The sequence below is a fragment of the Eufriesea mexicana genome, unplaced genomic scaffold (genome assembly GCF_001483705.2).
Source record: "Eufriesea mexicana isolate 0111107269 unplaced genomic scaffold, ASM148370v2 scaffold5379, whole genome shotgun sequence".
In the NCBI taxonomy this organism is placed as follows: domain Eukaryota; kingdom Metazoa; phylum Arthropoda; class Insecta; order Hymenoptera; family Apidae; genus Eufriesea; species Eufriesea mexicana.
Genome location: NW_016913313.1, coordinates 1047684 through 1068720, shown reverse-complemented (window position 1 = coordinate 1068720; position 21037 = coordinate 1047684).

Sequence of the window (21037 nt, the reverse complement as noted above, 5' to 3'; positions counted from 1 at the left end):
CACACCAAATAGAGAGACAAAAGTGGCCACATAATGGAATTTTCGGGTAATGGAACAATCTTCTTTCGGACCAAACATTTTCCTTTTAATTATAACTTATTTCATGTTAACCCTGTTTCTACTGCTGTCATATTAGGTGTTCGTTGTTTCACTTTTAATTTATGGGTGCTCATTAATATATGCACGTTTTTTGTTTTACATATCTCTTATTATTTTGATCAAACCGTATTTATTTACGTGGAAATGAACGAAATTGACAGTGTTGTAATATATTAGACTATATGTAGACACATAGTGTCAAGAGTGTAGCAACATATGTGACACTTGTTAGCAGTGTAGCAATTAAAACGAAACGAGTCTATACACTGACAATGAGTCATAACTGTAGGTACATAGTGGAAGATTCACGAGTCAATTTCTCGAAATGTGAATATATAGAAGAGTGGAAACTTCGTGTTAACCCTTTGACTGTCACACCGAAATCACATAATTCATTCAGGACACCATGGGAGTATTTTTATTATTTAAAGCATATAATGGCAAAGTAATAATAAATTGGTGATATAAGACAATATTCTCACCCAATGGAGCGTTTGTCTATTTAGCGGTCACGGGTGACCACCATAGTGCGACTTGGTAATGATGGACAATTGAGTAACTGTCAATTTCCATTCAATTTTTACTACTGTAAGTAGTTCAAGCGCTCCGATCACCGATGACCACCGTCACAAGAGAAAATATGCTCGGTCATATATGATCAACGTGGCAGTCAAAGTATTAATAAGTCTTATTATTTCTGTGAACAGAATTCCCAAAGATGTCCGTCTATTTGACCTAGATTTCTACAAGCCCTCCTTAAGTGGCTACCATAAACCTAGATGTATGCTTTTCCCAATGAGAACCGGCATTGAATATAAATTAAACGTGAAGGACGCATAATCAGAACAAGATTGAAACAAATTTTTCTAATCCCTGAACAACAGCAAAGGTAAAAGCTAGAACTCAACAAGCGTGCGAGGAATTGACATTCGGCAGCCACTCACCGATCACGAAAACGAGATTTGTTCATGTTTTCTGTCATTTCTCACAAAAAAGACTATAATTTAGGTCAAGAAACGCGCATTACGTAAATGTATTGTACTTGTATAAGGAAGAAAGGAAGCTAGAAATAAAGGTATACATTGTTACCTCGTAGTAACTCGTATATCTCGAAGCATGTATAATTCTGACCGCATCGCAGCAAACTATGACATATTCGAGCATTAGCTATAGCAGCTGGATCCCAATACCTTCTCTCAGCCTCTGGAAGACCCCTTGAGTATGGAGGCCTTCCCACCTAACCGTTTCCCTTCTCTGTTCCCTCGATTGATCCCTCCTTCTCATCTAAACCGCATTCTAACACCCTCTGCCCTGCCACCGCTGATTCTCCCGCAACCAACTCACGACGTGCACCGCGAACACGGCTTGTGACCGTCAACGAGCGAACTTTAACCGTACATAGAATTGGGATACGCCGGGGCGAAGGAAAGCGCCGCTGCCTCGAGACTGGAAGGTCTCGAAATCCTGGCAAACTTATCCTATCCCGCGTCGACGCGGTTTCTGTCGCGCCATACGGCTTATGACGTGCGGCAAAGGTATTAAGAAACCGTGTAGATGCCTTGCGGTTGCACGCTATCTTGCCCGGATCCACGGGTATCGGGAAGAAATTGAAACAAACAGCTCGGCGCAGAGGTGGGATGGGACCGGGTTGGGGATGAAGTTGGGCGGCAACGATAAAACAGCTGTAAACTCTATGAGAGATCAAGATAAACGGTTGCGGTGGATGAAGAGGCGCTTGTAGAAAGTGAGAGATAACTCTGGACTTAGCTACCCTGGGAAAAGTCTCTGGCTGAGGGCTGTTAGGGCTGCGGATGCGGCTACGTGGTCGGCCAACTCCAATGCGTGGCAATCAATCCCTTCGCGGAAGGGTTCGGTTGCTTTGTTTTCAATGTGCTTTGAATATCGACTGTATGCTTTTCTTTCGATACCTCAGTTTCAACGGTTGTCATAGATGGACTTGGGGGAATGGTAGATGCAATGGTGTGTGAATAGGATTCGAAGTTGCTTTTATGAATTTTTTCATAATTATGGATAGTTAATATTGTGATAATGGTTAACATACATTTTGAATATATATGTGTTGATATAATAAAGGAGTGATGTCTGTAAGAAAGGGATGAGTGGAACAAGTACGCATAGGATGCCAATAACTAATGGATTCGGGTTATCGTGATAAATGAGTATACGTGGAATGATTGAGGTGTTGCGTGAATTGTGTATGTCATGTAATGTATGAAAGTAGAAAGGACAAACCAGAAAGATTGGGTATAGGTCAGTTGTGATTGAGTTATGATAGTGAAAATATGTGTGAGCATGTTACTGCGAGAAATTAATTAGATTTATACTTAATATTTGTGTTTGATCATATTTTTTGTAATTAGATAAAGAATTATTCTTATTGTTATTGATATTTAATCCACCACTAACAAATCGTTGAATATTCATTTTGTGTAGATTCCAAATTTTTAATCCCAAATTTTAAAAAATTTTTAATTGCTTATATCTTCTTTCCTTTTTTATAACCTGTTTAGAGCGACCTTGGGAAAATATATCTAACAATAACTGAAAATACTATTTCCATCCTACCTAAAGTAAAGGACTACAGATTAAAAAGTGAAAAATATTTTATATCTTTTATATCCATTATTATATTTTTATTTATCTATTATTATTATTATTATTATTATTATTATTATTATTATTATTATTGTTGAGTTTTAAAAAGTAGGAAGTAAGAGTTTCATAGCTTCTCGAGAATTTTTATTTGGCTAACTATAGTGTTCATGCATGGTGCATAATGAGATGAAATTTGTATAAAATAGATTATTATTTTTTAATACACTTCATTACTGCATTCTTAGTTGTAATTTATTCAAGTTGCAAAATGAGTGGGATTATTTTCAGTCCCAAACATTCTTTAAATTAGGGTATAATTGTAATATAACATAATCACGAACTGGCGTATAATAACAGTTTCATTAGGATTTATTATTCGGATAACACAATCGAGCAACCGATTACCTCATACGTGCCTGTTATACAACTATTCATTACAAATACGCAATGTACTTGTTCATTATCGTGAAATTAGATTATGTACATAACGTTGAAGTGCGGGTACACTAGCTATTTACTTTACAAATGAGAAAAAAATAATAGGCTGATATATACTCTAGTTGGTAATTTCATTCCTAAATTTTGTTATAGAAATTGTTAATTTAATTTTGGATACACCGACAGTTTATTTCTATTCCGGGGATTATTTATGAAATATCATATACCATTCTAAAAGATGAATTAGAATTTAACTAGCAAAATTATAACCATTGAAAAGGTGAAGATTAATTTAATTATCATTTCGCAAAATGTCTATCTAAAATGTTTGTAATAACTGTAGTATGATATAAATTATCTATGTATAAAAGTTATCTAAATTAACTATGATATAAATTATCTATTTGGAAAGGCACTGGCATAAATTTAGGCTGACTTTATTGCATTGCTTGAAACCTAAAAGGAACGCGGATAAAAATTTTCAAACATCCCTTCGTATCGTTCCATTTTATTCGAATACTGAAATTTCATACTCAAATTCCATATCTAGAAGCCATGTTTAACTAAAATTTCATTTCACTCAATCATAGGTTCTCAAATACTCAGAATATACGCAAAATGCTGCGCAAAAACTTTGCACCAGCTGGATTTAAAAATTGAAAAGCGGCGCAACAGTCCTTCCTTTGTTGTAAAAAGTTAGCAAACAGGAGAAACTAAAATACGTTTATGAATATGAGAGACTGGTTCGCGATCAAACTCCTTCATAAAATAATAAAACAGTAAATAAAATATGTATTTATCTAAAAATAAAATATGAATCGATAAAATAATTTTTCATGTGATCAATATGAAGTGCACAAAATAAAGAAGACACTGGTTTAAAGGAATCTCAGAATACTAAAAAAATCCAAATATTTTTTGTGGGTTTAAAAAATAATTCGGTTCTAAGGAAAACAGCCAAGAATGAGTGGCGGTGGGAATGCATGGTGTATCGATTAAGGGTGAGCGTAGATCACTATATCGTATAATATGGCGTGACACAAGGCGCGATGAATAAACGCTTCAAGTCAAGTCACCCTTTCTTCTGGTTCATTAAATATTTGAATATTTCATACATATCGTTACACAACTTTCATCAATCTTTATAATTTTCTTAAATGGCGACTGACATTCTGAATGCAAAGCACCGCAAACTTGCCATGTTTAATCTTGCCATTGACGTAACAGAAATTTTAACCATCGACTCCAAAACACGAAAAATAGCAATTTATTTTAAATATAAATAATTTACCCTTCGAGAACGACAGCTGTGCAATATATAATTTTCTACGATACCTGACTTTATTTAGAAAAATATTGAAAATCTATTATGCTACACTAAGTAAAAAAAAAAAAAATTTGAAAAGTATAAAAAAGCCAAACTAAATCTCCAATCATCCTAAGAACCTATATTTTATGACAAAAATTCTATTTTCTACGTAGAAAGGTGTTAGAAATCATGCGCCATTTTTCAAGGGTTAATATAAACATAATTAATACAACATAATTATACCACACTAAGTAAAAATTATATTATATTAGGTAAAAAGGATATTTAAAAAATATATAAAAGCCAGATTTGATCTCGATTCATACAAAGAACCTATATTTTACGCAAAACATTATTATCCACGAGGAAAGATATCTTTGAAGGGTAAATACATTGATCACTAACATAATCATACTGCAGGTAAGAATTATATTATACTAGGTAAATAAGATATTTAAAATATATACAAAAGTCAGATTTGATCTGGATTCGTGCTAAAAACCTATATTTTACGTACCACACCACTCTCTACGTAGCAAAAGATAAGAAATCATGCGCCATCTTTGAAGGGTTAACACATTGACCACTAACACAAGTACTGATTGAATATGCTTTCTGCGGAGTCAAGAATTTCGACATACGATCTCAACATACTTCCTAAAATCTTGCCTTCCTAAATCTATTCCTAAATTTACTAAAGTTACTTCCTAAAATCTATCAAATATAATCGAATTACTTCATTTTAATAAATTAACCCTTTGCACTCGGTGATTTTTTCGTTATCAAAATGATAAAATTCGCATTAATCCTGTCGCAATTTTGCAATTCTGTTCGCAATTTTGTCGCGGATAAAATAGGTATATAAACGGTCATCAGCTTTATAGCAGAAAATCTTTGAACTCCTACTCTTCTTTGGCCAAAAAATCGTCGAGTGCAAAGGGTTAAACAAGTCCTCTCTTCCCTCCCCTTGCACAATCAGGTACTTTAGTGTTTCTGGATAAATTCAGAGGTAATCATTTTTCTCGTATATATCGTGCACGAAACGAAAATAGGAAACAACGTTGCTAAGGGCGCGAGCTTAACGGAACAATTGGGATTTCTTTCAGGGTCTGACGCAAGGGTGAAACGAACCGGCTTCTGTGGCCGCTGAAATAAGACAAATGCTCCCGCTGAATGAACATCGTAAACCTTATCACGCGAGTTTATACGCGGCCGGGCATGCATATCGCGTTCATATAAATATGGACACGCGTGTGCAGTTCATGATATGTGACGTTCATCTGCAACCCTTCAACAATGGCGCAGCCCTGAGTTTATCACGGGCCGGCCGTAATATAACGGTTTATCGCTTTCGTCGGCATCAACGGAAAGGCGGTAAAGAGATGCTGTAAATTTTATTAACGTTCACAGGTCCAAGCACCATTGTTACAAGACACAGATATATTTTAGACGAGAAATATGCTCGCCGTGGTTACAGGTTTCCTTTATTTTAAAAGCAATGAAAACGCCGCGGTATATAAACAGTGGCCTCCCAGCTGCAACGGGGATGAAAGAAGGTAAACAGAGTATAATCAGAGCGATAAATTTGAAAGTTTGCTGCAGCTTCTGCATGGAACTTTGGAATCATTGGATTGAGTCCCGAGTGGAGGTTTTGATAAATGCCGCTGAAGTCGCGGATAAGTTCTTGTTCCCAGAGTTACAGTGTATTGGGTTCATCTTTCCTTCCCTTTTCTTTTTTTAATTGATATTTTACGCGTTTTCTGTATAAAAGTTTTCGTTCTTTTTAGTGGTGAGCAGTGTTGAACCTTTGAGTCTTTGTATCGTATGTCATATGTCATAACCAAAGTTTCGTATTCGTGTATCTTATAGATATGTAAATTTCACGCAATTGATTCATGTTACTAATCGATTTTTAAATTCACTCCTCAATTATTTTTATAGTTACACGTTCATAGTGTGGTAATGGATAACATCGATTTTGAATAGTGTTGATATAATAAAGGAGTAATGTCTGTAAGAAAGGAATGAGTGAAACAAGTATACATGGGATGCCAATATCTAATGGGGATTCAGGTTATTGTGATAAATTAGCATGCGTGTAATGATTGAGGTGTTGTGTGGATTGTGTATGTCATGTAATGTATGAAAGTAGAAAGAACAAACCAGAGAGATCGGTTATAGGTCAGTTGTGATTGAGTTATGATAGTGAAAATAGGTGTGAGCATGTTACTGCGAGGAATTAATTAGATTTATACTTAATATTTGTGTCTGATCATTTTTTGTAATTAAATAAAGAATTGTTCTTATTGTTATTGATATTTCATCCACCATTAACATATCTTTGAATATTCATTTTGTATAGATTCCAAATTTTTAACCCTAAATTTAAAAAAATTTTTAATTGTTTATATCTTCTTTCCTTTTTTATAACCTGTCTAGAGCGACCATGGGAAAATATATCTAACTATAGCTAAAAATAGCATGCATCTACCACTAATATATAGTGTCTCATAAAGTTGCCATAATAATGATTAATTTTTAATAATGGACCGTACCACTGAGAATCCTGTAAAATGAGCCAAAAAGTGTTAAATAGAGATTTTTAACACTAAACGTACCAGTACTTTACACATACCTATTCCTATCATAAGGGGTCAATGACCCCACGTGGTACATATGTTATACAAAGAATATTTCTCGGTAAAAAATAAGTTAAGAAAAAAACGGAAAGCGAGAAATTAAAGAACCAGATAATATACAAATTTACAGAAAGTCGGATGAGCGAAAGGAATAACAATAAATGTACAATTATAATATAAATCTTGGAAAGGATCATTTGACCCCGCTTGGTACGTTTAATGTTCAACTTAAATTTACTTTCCTTTCATGATATTACATAAATTACGATATTAAATCATTTAATCGATATTAAATCCAATTTATTTTTTATTCCTAAACGCTACAATATCCTCATAAAATCTTAATTTCGCAAAGAATTTTAAAAAATGAAGCAGTTACAGGAATTACAAGTACATTTTGAGTACTAGTAAAATTTGAGAAGCCTGTCTATTAACAAATAACTCTAAGTCGTTACTATCACAAATAATTGCAAATGAATTAAAGTGTCAAACACAGCTGAAGATCCCACCTACCCGCAATGAGAGAAGAATTCATTTCGATCGCCGAATTTCAAGGTGCAGCAAAATCCAGACCAACCGGCGAAATATGGCAAGGTCTAATGCGATTCGTAGTGGCGTCGAAGGGGCGCCATTTTCTCGCCGGCGTGGGGCGCAGTTGCGGGCCCGTGCCAGGAACCGGCAGTACTTTTGCGTGGAAAAATACGTAATAATGGAAAAACGCAGGTGGGCGTAAGTTAATTACAAGTAGCTAGTCGCAAGGGCGTTAATTACTTATTGTAACTTGCGCGTTAATTGCTCGCCGGTAATTGCTTTCGGTAATTGGCCATCCCCTTGCCTCGTTTACCTATGTAATCCCGATAGCCACGGCGTACGGCCACTAAAATTTCCGAACGTCCACCTAGGCCCCACTGTCCCGATAGCCACGTTGATCGTGACCCTTTAAACCCTGCCTGTCTTGGCAGCAGCCATCGCGAAACGGAGGCACACAGGCCGGCGACAGGCCGGATGAACGTGGGACGTGGTCCGGACGTCCAATTTGAGGAGTTAGCGCGAGATCGAGAATTACGGCTAACTTTCCTAATGAGCTCCACTCAGTTTTCAATTCCTTTAATATAATTCTACCGCTCTTATTGATTTACCGATCGAAAGCGACGCGAAACGTGCTCTAACTTGAGCAGAAGACCGCTGTTTTGGGCGCAACCTCGATAGCTGGAATGCGTTACGAGCTTTGACGACGTTTCATTGTCGTGACGCGAGGATTTAACCCCTTGACTACAGCAGACTTTGATACGCATCGGTTGTACCATACGGCAGGAATTAAGTTACGATGTGCGTCGAGAACGGCGAACTTTTAAGTAGGGATTGCATTTTTGTGAAAAAAGGCGACCTCCGTGTCAGAAAGCCAAACTGCGTCCAGCGCCTATAAACGCTCTCACTGTCACAAACGCAAAATTTCTAAGCGCCTATAGGCGCCCAGAGTAGCCAAGGGGTTAAAGAGTTTGTAGGAAATACGAGTGTCAGTAGATACCACTTGCAAATATTCGGTTTCGAAGGCAGAGGTTTATTAAGTGCTATTGTTGACTCGATGTATTGTATTGAGGACTTGCGAGAAAATCCTCGAACCTTCTTCATGTAGGAATTCATCCACTGGCGAGGGTGAGAACTTGGTCGCTACAAGTTACTCGTAGCGTCCACCGTTCATACTCTCGCCGTTAGATAGAGTTTTCGAAGATGCTATAAACTGACTGCCTTGGCAATCGGGAGCTCATCTTTTATATGTGCGCGGCCGACTGTTCTTTGGCTTTGCTGGGAAAATTTTCTCGATGGTTCTGATCTCTTTATAACGGTGTTCTGTAACACGCACATCCACGCCATTTGCACCCAACTCTAGAATATTCGTGCCAATTCCTGGACTACAATTTAATCTATCCGATGTTTCGGGGATCGAGCCGTGCAGTGTATGTCATAGTCTCTACAGAGTCAAGGAAGTTCGAGGTATTGTATATATGTAAAATTCGAGCTACCAATAGTATCCCCGTCTAAGACAGGGTCTGCTAGGTAACCTCACTGACGAGTCCACTAGCAAGCTCAGGACGAAACATGCCCTTCCTTTACCTTTCGTCCTTAACAGCCGCTACCTGATCAAGCAGACGGCCACTAATACGAAGGAACAACTAGACTTCAATCAACCAAGAGGAGACTGCCAAATATTAATAGAGGACGTGTGCATGCTTCATTCTATGAGAAAAGGAAGAAAATATGGACAAAACGTTCACGTGATAAGTGCTACAACTGCAGCTGACAGTGAGTGACTGTCAAACGTTGATGCTCAGAGACGAATAATGAAGAACCCTTGCCGAGGGCCCTTGCATGCGAGTCCAGCTTCTTTTCTCATGTGCTAGACCCAGAAAAAGGGATTGGTGTTTTGATTACGTGTGCTTTGTATGTAATTGTTCATACTTCCTGCCAAAGTATAGTATGGTATTTGAACCAAGTATAGTATCGTAGGTTTAAGGAATCTAAGCTAAAAAGGGTCAAGTGGAGGGTGGACAAAGCGAGAGCCAGAAAATCATTTGTCGATGAATAATCCACCGATTCGCAATATTTTCAGCAACGGAAGGGGCGAGGGGAATTTATAGAGAAAAATTAGACAAAGCATGGAACGATACCCGCGAGAAAACAGTGTTCTATCTAATTTAGTATCGAGAAATCATAGAAAGTCTTTTAGAAGAATTGTTTGCAGTTGTTCTTCCTTTTATATTCGTATATAAATATACTAGTCACTGTTAATCTGATCGTTTTCTTTGTACGATATTATTTTAATATATCACTTACCCTAAGATGCACGTTGCGATGGCGCGTGCCATAGTCAACAGCAAAGTCGTCACAGGTCGAGGCACTACGTCCGAACACTGCGAAGAATAACACGTAACTGAAACAGAAAGACATCGGAGCAAATTAACCATAAGCCTGACTCGTGCTGTTTACGTTGAACTCTATCTACAAACCACGCTTCTCGCCAAGGATACTCGTGTTTGGGTTAAGCGAAGTTAGACCGAGTTCCTTGTCACGAGGCTCTTATGATATCGTAGGCGAAGGTGTTAATAGCACAAAATAAATGCGATTATATATAACAGCAATACCAAATAAATTTAAAAATAAAAATTTGCTAGAAATCATAAAGACGTGATTATAAAAATTGCATATATATTATCATATACATCCCCCATAATCCGTTCTTTAAAAATATTTTATGAAAAGAAATAAATACACCATCCTACATTAATCCTATGGGGCAATGTAAATTATAAAATTCTATAAAATTATATTTATTATATTCTAAAATATCTCGATTATCAAAAACCCATTTTCCCAGGTATAAGGTTTACGGTTGTATATGTACTTAATTTGCTGGAAGCTCTATTAGATTTGGAATTAGATCCTTTGTGATATAATATGATATTTATCAGTGATGAGGAAGTATTAAAGGACTTTTATGAGAATCATCTAATGTGCCATAAAAATAATTATTAATTGGAAGTATCTGAAAATAAAAATAGCGAATGATAATAGTATATTTTTAAAAATATAGCAATTTGGTTCTTAATATTTGTTTGTATAGGTGATCTAGAAGATCATTGTAGAATCTTTATATTTTTAATTGTACTTCAACGAGAACAATTATTATTTGCTTAAAAAAATAAAAAATTCAAAAATTCTACATTACATACCAAAATACCTCCATTATCGAATACTCATTTCCCAGTTACCTCGAAGACCATAAATCCATCGGAATGCTATCCCAAATCACTTAAATGGGCTAAATATGAATGACAAATACAATTATCTTCACAGATGCTGTCAGAGAAGCCGCATCTCATCCTCGACACCTCTGCGAGGGACGAAACCAGCCTCACGAGCAGAAGGGTAGAACAAGGCCATCGTTGCAGCGATGTTAAGGGATAGCTGATGCAAGGCCAAGTGTCAAAGGACGCTGAAGAGTGGAAAAAGGATAGCGAGAGAGAAAGAGAGGGAGAGAGCGTGCGGAGGGTGATTTCGAGGGCCCAACAGAACGTACCGTCGGTAATGTCGATGAATAGAGAGGTAATGAATCGTAGTGGACACCAACACGGAAGAGGCGAGGCAATTCTAGGCGTTTGGCTGGCCCTCTTCCCTGAAAAATATATATGTATATATATGCTCGTTTTCCATCTCTCTCTCCCTCTCTATCCTCGTCGATTCACCCTTTCTTTCTCGCAAGACCACAACCTACCCTCTATCTATACCATGCACGATGGCTGCAGTAGGTGAAATAGGGTACGTACGTAGTATACCTATTCATATTAAAGCCCCTGAAATCCAGCCTCTTATACAGGCCTATGTTGGCATTCACGTTGGTACCAGACACCAGAAACTGACCACCCATACGCTCTGCACACGTTCCTGGTATTCTTCTTGTTTCTCTTTATTTATTCTGCCCTTATTCCCGGATACCTGGCGCGTTCCTGGAAGATATCGCACCTCTTCCTGCCAAAACCATGGCATCGTTGGAAATTAAGACCTTGCGTTTTGGCTATGGCTGTATAAAGGAAACAGATTCTCCTTTGGATAGGTAGGCTTGCAAGTATTTTCAAACTTTTTCCCTCTCTTTTCCTCGTTTCTTTATTACATTTCTGGGGATGAGAGGTGGGAAGAAATGGAATAATTAATGGGATATGGTGATACTCGATGTGTGGTATTATAGATATTGGTAATTAGTAATGTAGTAGTGTATAGTAAGTAGTGATATATAATATTACATGTAGCATATAGTACAGTATATAGTACATGTGGTATATAGTTAGAAGAAGAGTATATAAAGTAAATATATAGTAACAAAGTAATATTATAATAAATATTAATGACAATTTTGATTACTATTAACAAATATTAATCAGAGAAGTGATTGTTGACAAAAGATCATGCAGAAATCTTGGATATAATGTTCCTATAGTGTAAACTTGTTTCTAAGGTTACGTTATGAAAAATGAAGACCTTTTCAGAGTTTGAACACTAGCACCCTACAAATTATTAATCGTGCATGCTTAACTTCAGGCTTTTAAACTCTACCACTGTGCAGGAGATCTTTATGAAGTCTGTAGATCTCTGGATACTTCGTATTAATGCGAGTTTTAATGCGTTTCGCAATGCACGCGCGTTGTTGCTTATATTAATCCATTTAATTGCTCCTTTAGAGCACAATTCGATGATTGAAAATTCCAGACAACTTGAAATAAAAATACAACACGAAACCAATTAGAAATATAGATTACTATATACCTATAGATGAAGTCACAATCTAAATATTTCATTGGACAAAATCACACAAAGAAAATCTTGATGAAATCCTCTGATGGAAACAATAAATTATTCCTCTGCAGGAGTGGTACTCAATATTTCAAAATTCCATGCACTTGCAAACAAAATTGCACTGTGAAACTATAAATGAAGCTTACTGCATCCTCGCAAATAAAGATACTTAATTGGTTTCAACAATGTTTGATAAATAAAAATTTATTCATAGGGAGGAAATATAGGGTGGCCATGAAAAATTGAAAATACTGTGGAAGAAGCTTATAGGGGATGTTATTTTTCACACGCAATACTTTAAACTGTCTATCAATTATATTTCCAAATTAAATAATAAAAAATGAAAGAAGTGAGATGGTTAATGAATACCCGACGTTATAATTTATTAAACTAATTATTGCAGGAATTGTTAGGTGGCAGCAAAGCGACGGTGGTAGATAATAAAGATATGATTTATTGTGAACTAATTTAAGACTTATTCTAGACGCTATGACCTGGCACATTGATTATCTCTCAACGAACTCTTCCGAAAGAACTGTACCCAAAGAACTGTTCGCTTCACGTCCTTGCACCCTTATTTAAACCTTGCACTCTTGGATTTGATGAACCATAAAAATGTAAAACAATTAAACGAATTAAAACTAATATTATAACAATTAAAGGTAAAATAAAATGTAATGAAAGAAATCGATTTAAAGTTGCATTATTAATTGAATTTCATGATAATTTTTGTAAATATTTTTTAATTCAGAAATTAATAATAATTCATTACTAAATTTATATTTTAAAAAGTATCTAATTAAATAATTTTTATATAAATAATAATTTATAAAAATATCTTTTTTCATACGCATGCTCTCTTTCTCAATCGCGCTTTTCCCACGCACTCCCCACAGCCTTGCCCTCAGTGGGTCACGTAGCCTAAACACTCAGACTCATTCCTAAGCTTCCACTGTTCACTTGCAACCGATACTTCCATAGATACCCCATTCACACGATCCTTGCGTGCGGTTAAAACGCAATAAAATTTCTGTGCATGATTTCTGTGAAAAACCACCATTTGTCGCAACCTCAATTAGTCACTCAACCAACGCTGGCAAAAAATCTCAGATGCAGGAGAAAAACTTGAATGAGACTGAGAGATCAGTGGAAGCAGCAGCCTCAGCTCCCGATCTTCCCATCGTTCAATCTCTCTCGTTGTTTGCTTATCCCCGTACAGATATATTACAATTTTCCCATGACCCAGCTCGGCGTGACGGTGTTGTTGGTTCGCGCTGGCGACCAAACCGATCGATCGAATTCGGGATTACGAGTACGAGGGAAATCACTTTGCAACGAGGCCGCTGGAAGAGAAACGCCTCCAGCAGCCTTCCAGAAATAACCGAATCATTAGATTTCGAGGCGCCGGCAGGGCTCTGGGGCGTGGGTAGACCGTTGCAGGCGTAGCGGAAGAGAGTGGATGTAGCGTGGATCGCCGAATCGTTGGAAAGGGTGGCCCAGGGTTCGGAAAAGACGGCGACACTTTTATCGATATCGACGGTCCTGAAGCGGCTACGAAGCGGCCCTCTTCGTCGTCTTTACTTTGCCAAGATATACAAACAGCTATATACATGGCTACGTATATGATCGCGGCTCTTTGGTAAAGCCGATAGAGGAAGTACAAGCAGCCAGGAATACATTTTTGAATAAGGAAACGGAATTGCGAATTAGTGAACAGGATGTCGTGCGATGTAGAAGATGAAGCGAGAGAGAGAGAGAGAGAGAGAGAGAGAGAGAGAGAGAGAGAGAGAGAGAGAGAGAAAGAGAGAAAATAATAAGGGGTGGAGCAGTTTCCGAAGGTAGATTTTTGATAATTGTTCGCAGTATTCTCGTTTAAGGTAATTAATGCAAGTTTGGATAATCAGAAAGTTATTTCGAAATTATAACGATTATAATTATAAAATTAATGGAATAAATTTAATTATGAAAATTTTTGACTCAAGAGCTTGATCCCGTGTTATAGGGGATAAAGAGAGAAGGGTGAAGCGGTTTCACGTTTGGGATAATTATTCCAAATTTGGATAGTTAGAAAGTTATTTGAAAACTATGATGATTATGATAGTTATGGAACTTTTTGAATTAAGAGTTTGGTTTGTGGAGGGAATAATCTGGAATTGACATATCACTGAAGTAACTTCGTGTGATTTTATTATAGTACTATTAGTACTATTATAATATAATAGTACTAATAGTACTAATATTATAGTATGGTACAGTATAGTCTAGTAATATAGAAGATTCTTCTTAATATCTACAGTGATATCGACTAGGATATATTAGGTGATGTTCTAACAATTATTTTATTATTAATCAATTATTAATACGCACAAATTATCAGTATCGACCGATTCGTGATTTATTTACGTTTTAGTTTTTCAAAATTTTTAATTTAATTGTAATTAGTATGATTTAATATTTAATTTACACCTTGTCTGACAGCTTCTTCCTATTTAGACAGATATACCCTACGCGTAATAATTTTAGATGCATAGAACAAACGTTTCATCGACGCGTGTTTCTTCCTCGGTATGAAGTAAAACAATGCGTGAGACACTTAACAGGGAGCCAAATCAATAAATTCAGCAACTCTGACTTGTCATAATTTATGGATCAGATAGCGTTTCTTCCACAGTACCATAGCGTTTGTGTGTCAAATGTAACAAGTTGACACGCTTGAAACGGAATGCCTTTCAGATTATAGATATAAAATGGAGAGGTCCGCTTTGCATCAATCATACAGCTACAATGATAAAAGTCGCAAACATTCAACCTCGACAGCCGATCGGAGAGATAAAGAGTGAAACGTTAAAATATTTTGACATCCTTCGAGAAACAATGCTGAATTTTAAACGTCACTTTCTGAAGGTTATGGCACTTTCGAGCAGTGACGAATTGTAACTATAATTTATCGTTTTAACGAGTCAAAATCGTGTATTTCAACACATTCCAAAACCTATTTCGATGCAAATGATTAGGTGGAAATCTCTGATAAATTATTTAAAATTACTATAGAATACTTCTAAAGTCCAAAGTGGAAATTTCTGATAAATTCTTTGGAATTGTTTCAGAATGTCGTGGAGGGATTGGTTGATGGTATATATATAGGAATTTACTGGTTTATCCAGTACTACTTTATCCAGTAATAAACGATACTATTATTGTTAACCTAAAACGGCGTTTTTGTACCATACGTTTCCAGCCCGCAAATTTCTTCCAAGTGGTTCGGTAAATTCCTACAGTACATGCAGTGAAAAACTTGCGAAACTACAATATTTTTATCGTAAAATTTTAAATGGAAATCTTTCAAGGATGCTTTAAAATCGCTTCAGAATAGCTCAAGAGTCTCAAACAGAGTTCTCTGACAAACATAACATGCATAACATAGCACAAAAAAATAAAATTTCGTATTAATTTATACCGGCGTTAATTAAGATTTCTTACACAAGACTTCTCGCTGAGGTATTTTGAAAAATCCACGTTTGAAAGGTATTTGAAACGCGGAACACCGAAATTAAGTTATTCCTCGCATTCGTTTAACAAAGGAAGCAAAGGCCCTATTTCCTCGCAATGCGTCCTTTTCAATCAAATACCTTTAAAACAAAGAACAAAGCATGCAACAGCGGAACCCCTGAAACAGGCACAGACGGTACATTTAAAAATTAAAAGGACAGCCTTGCACAAAAATTCAAGCTTCAATCTCTCTCCTCATCGTCAACGTTTCCACAAAGGAAGAAGACATTAGCTGGTTCACGGCTTAGACCTTTTAACAGCCCGTACCTGTCACGCGAGATATGGCAATGGTAAAACGCATGTGTTAGAATAAGGCAGTCTTACTGCTTTAATTTATGTACGAAAACTTGCTATTTATACCCATTTGCTAATTATATGTAATATGAGCAGCTAACAGTCACGTGAAAAAGATGGGTACAGTACAATCTCAGATACTACGCACAGTTGGCAATTTCCTGTCAACAGTAAAGGAAGAAATTGAAAGATTCTCGAACAAATACATGGCTCAAGTAGACGAACATCTAAATAATATGGCAAATAACCTATTTAAAACAAATATTATGGCAAGGGTTGAATTAGAAGAAGCTGGATAAAAATTAAATCGTGGGTATACAAGAGTTATATAAAGGGTTAATATATAAGGATTATATAAAGGGTTAATATATAAAGGTTATATAAAGAGTTAAGAGAGAGAGAGAGAGAGAGAGAGAGAGAGAGAGAGAGAGAGAGAGAGACTACAAAATTACAAATTAACTGGGGATAAAATAAAAAAGGAAGGAAAAGGAAGAAAAATTCCTTATACCAAATAAATTGTCGACTACAAAGGGTTAATTCAGTGCAAAATTTCCAAGTACATTCCACTTGGGTTTTCGTCAGGTCAATCTTAACCTCATCCCCTAACAACGTCTAAGGACGATTGGTTCGTGAAAGGTGCAAGAACGAAGGTACCCGCGGATGTGCGAAAGGATGGCGCGCCCCATCCGTGGACAGGGTACGCCTATTTGCATACTTGAATGCGGTAGTTTGAATGGCAGACTCGCAAGAGACCCATTTTAGATACAGTCCATAACGCGGCATTCAAACGGCAGCGTGGGCGTTTTTCATTACTCTTTTTTTGCGCTCTGCAGCGGAGCCATGCGAAAAGGTTATGCACGGCCCCGCAGCATCCGCTGGCTAACACGGCGTTGTAAAAACCCCATAAAAGTCCGTTTCCTGAGGGGCAATACCGACCAGGCTACAGTCTCGTATCCGTGGCTTAACCATCATCAGCTATTACGTATTTTCATAATATTTTACACCCTGGTGGCGCATTGCACAGTCGCCGGATACATTGTCGTTCGGGTACCGTCGCGCGCAGATTTTTCATGGGGCCCCAGCGATGAATGAGACCGAACAACCTCCACGACACGCCCGGTATACTGGGTGGCTTGGAAACTGGTCCCTAAACGTTAATATCCGTGGTCTATTCTGTCGAAGAATGATAAAGTATCGTATAAACGAACAATTTGTAAGAGTACTTTTATCGAATGGGTGTCTCTTGTCCTAACTACTGTGAGTGACTCGTAAGAAGACTTGGAAATGGTTCTCAAACTTTAATATCTATCGTGTACTTTGTGCGAGGATGAAGGAATGTCAATAAACATGCGATTTGTAAGAGTAAGTTGATTTAGCGAGTGTGTCTTAGCCTAACTAATGTGAGTGTCTCACAAGAAACCTCGTGGAAGTAATGTACAGTATACTGATTAAATTGGAAATACATCTCCAAACTTCAATATCATAGTCTACTCTATAAAAGATCAAAAGACGATATATAAATATAATTTACCAAAGATTTTTCATTGAATCAGTGTCTCTGGACCTAACTACTGTAAGTGTCTCACAAGAAGCCTCGTGAAATGGTACATAGTATACTGGCTGGATTGAAAATACATCTCCAAACTTCAATATCATAGTCTACTCTATCAAAGAATCAAAAAACGCTATATAAACATAATTTACTAAGAAATGTTCATTGAATGACAGTCTTTAGACCTAATTACTGTAAGTGTCTCACAAGAAGCCTAGTGAAATGATACATAGTATACTGGCTGGATTGAAAATACATTTTCAAAGTTTAACCTCAATCTGCTCTATCAAAGATTGAAAAAATACTATTTAAACATAATTTATAAAAGAATGTTCATCAAATCATTAGTGTCTCTTAGCCTAACTCTTACGTATACCTCATAAGAAATCTCACAAGTATCACTCCATCTATTCTACTCACTGCCAGTCTTCATCATTGCAATCCAACTAATACGTATGACCACTTTAATGAATAATACATTCAAAATTGAAAATACGTATTAAATGTAAAGTCCTTCTTCCATTTTGACCAATTAAACCTGTGCTCCTTTCGCGGGACTTCTTGCTACTTCTTCAGACGGCCTAGATTCATAGTAGACACTTAATTGTAGAGGTCTGAGGAAGTCCCTAGTCCTTGAAAAAAGAACACCCGGTATTCGTGACGGTTTTTCCATTCGCTTTTCGTTCTCCGCTCCTCCCCTGGCACACGTCGAAATTTTGTCGACGATTTTTAAGAATTACACCGACGCATTGTTTCGACGATGAATCGCCGCGAAGAAGCGCGACACGGGGATGAAAAACATGCTACCACCGTTTGCTATGGGACGCGCATTTTTCTTCTTTTTCTATCGGGACCTCGAGTATATCCTATGTATTTTCGTCCTCGTCAAACTCCCATTTTGAATCGAGGCTGACGAACATTGCATCGTTTGGATGATACGGAAGAGTTTGTTTTAAAATATCAGACGTTCTCTTGTTTGGTTTATACTGGAGCTTCAACGGGAGGACGTTTTGTGCTGGTACACTGCAGGTTTAGCAGGAAGTTGGATTCTTTGGCTTGTTACTCTTGCGTGAAATGGTTACTCAGAGGTACGTTGTTGGGCTAAGTAACTGCTAAGTGCGATCGCTATTAGGATCTCAGGGTTGCAGGTGTGAGCTGGATTCAATAGGAATTAAGATAATCAGATTCCTTTCGTTGCGAATAAGGAATTGACACGTTGCTGTGTCACTGATAAATAGACTTTTTATAAAAATTCGAAGACATTGCAGTTATGTCAATGTTGCATAGACAAAGAATACCTTTTTTTAGAAAACATACAAAATTTTTGAAAATCAGGATTACAATATTTATTAATATGTAATATATTTACTAATATTTATTAATATAATATTAATATTTATGTGTTGTTACGAAAGGATACAATTTTAGGAAATATAGAAAATTTTTAGAAATTACGAAACGTCAGGATAAACATCAATATCGATATAGCATTGATGAAGAGTATTTTTCTAGAAGATAAAGGGATTTTCTCATAAATAAAATCTATTACAATAATAGTATATAGGTACCAGTTATTAATTAGATATCCCTTCAATTGCTTAATTACATACCTAACCGATCAAGTCCAAGGAAGTTGCTGATCAATGATCCATGACGTGATCATAATTTATGTACAGTATATGGTCAGTAAACTTATACCTATATTAATGTATCATACGATAGCTGACGAAGCTAGCTGTAATATTGATGACAAGATGTAAAGGTATTTCAATAGATCATAGTTCAGCCTCTGGAATAAAATTGAATCAAAAATGGCGAACTAATTATGAACTATTAAAGCATCTTTTAATTAATTAAAGAGGGATCCTGATATAGAACTCTAAAAATATGTATATATTAGGGAATTTTTTTGAAGAAAGTATTTATCTGATCATTCTGAAAACTACGAGGTTTCATTAAGCAACTATGATAGTATAAAGAAATATTTTTTATATTTTAAAAAATATTTCAATTTGGATTAATAACAGCGTATTTATATCGCCTTGATATAGTTCATCTCCTAATTGACTAAATCCAAAATACAAATAATTTTCCTACTCTTTATGAACGCAGTTAGTCTACGAACCTTTGTAAATATGAAAAGGTAGAAAATTGTTAAAGTGAGGCCACTTTAAAGAAGACAGTTCCCTTCAGTGGATAAACGTGTAAAAATAAATTGTTATCGCTAATATATTTCCTCGTTCTGCCCAAAAAATTTAAATAAAAATCTTTCGAATATATATGTATATATAAATACATCTAGTGAAATAAAAATTTGTGGAAATATAGTGAACACCAAAGTCATGGGGTTTTGAATTTTAATAAATGTTAGACCTTCCCCCTGTCACGTGAAATAGAAATTTATTCCACTGATTACAACCCTGTCTCCGTGTTTTCCCCTTTCGTTCGAGGTTCACATTTCAGCAGGTGAATAACGTTTCGCAGAGAAATTTATTAACTTTATATCACACATTGGAGCTGCTACATAAAAGCTTACAGGATCACCTGGTACACTTTTATCGTTTGCATTAAGGACAACGTGGAAGCTCTTAACGGCTCCCAGCTTTATATTATCATGAACGTGTTCAAGCTGCGAGAAAATATTTAATATAAAAACTTTCGCGAAGGCATATGCAAATTTATGGTATTCGCTATAGACGGATTTATAGAACGTGTTTAATTGTGCTAATTAATCGGTTATCTTTGATGTTAATTGATGACAGCTTCTACAGTTTAATAATATACACACACGAAATTACGCGTAATTTATAAAAATTCATGTTAGAATGGAAAATTTATATTTTTGAATTATTAGATCCTAACGATACTGTGAAAGAAATTATTGTATTTCCATTTCCAAGGACTGTATTGGAATGAAAGAATTAATTATTCTGAGATGTTAAATCATAAATTTCTATGCTTCGCAGAATATTTTCGCAGAGACGTCGATGCAAAACTTGTACCTATTTTCAGTAATTCTAAACCAAATTTTATTTTCCATAATTTCACATCGAATTAATTTTTTAATTAGAAGGTCCACTTAAATTTAATTGCTTTATAGTAAATAAATATATACAGCAGCTAGTGCCGATATTTCCATATTAATTAAAAATTGAAGATGGACGTTGAAAAATTTTATTGGTCAAAAATTCC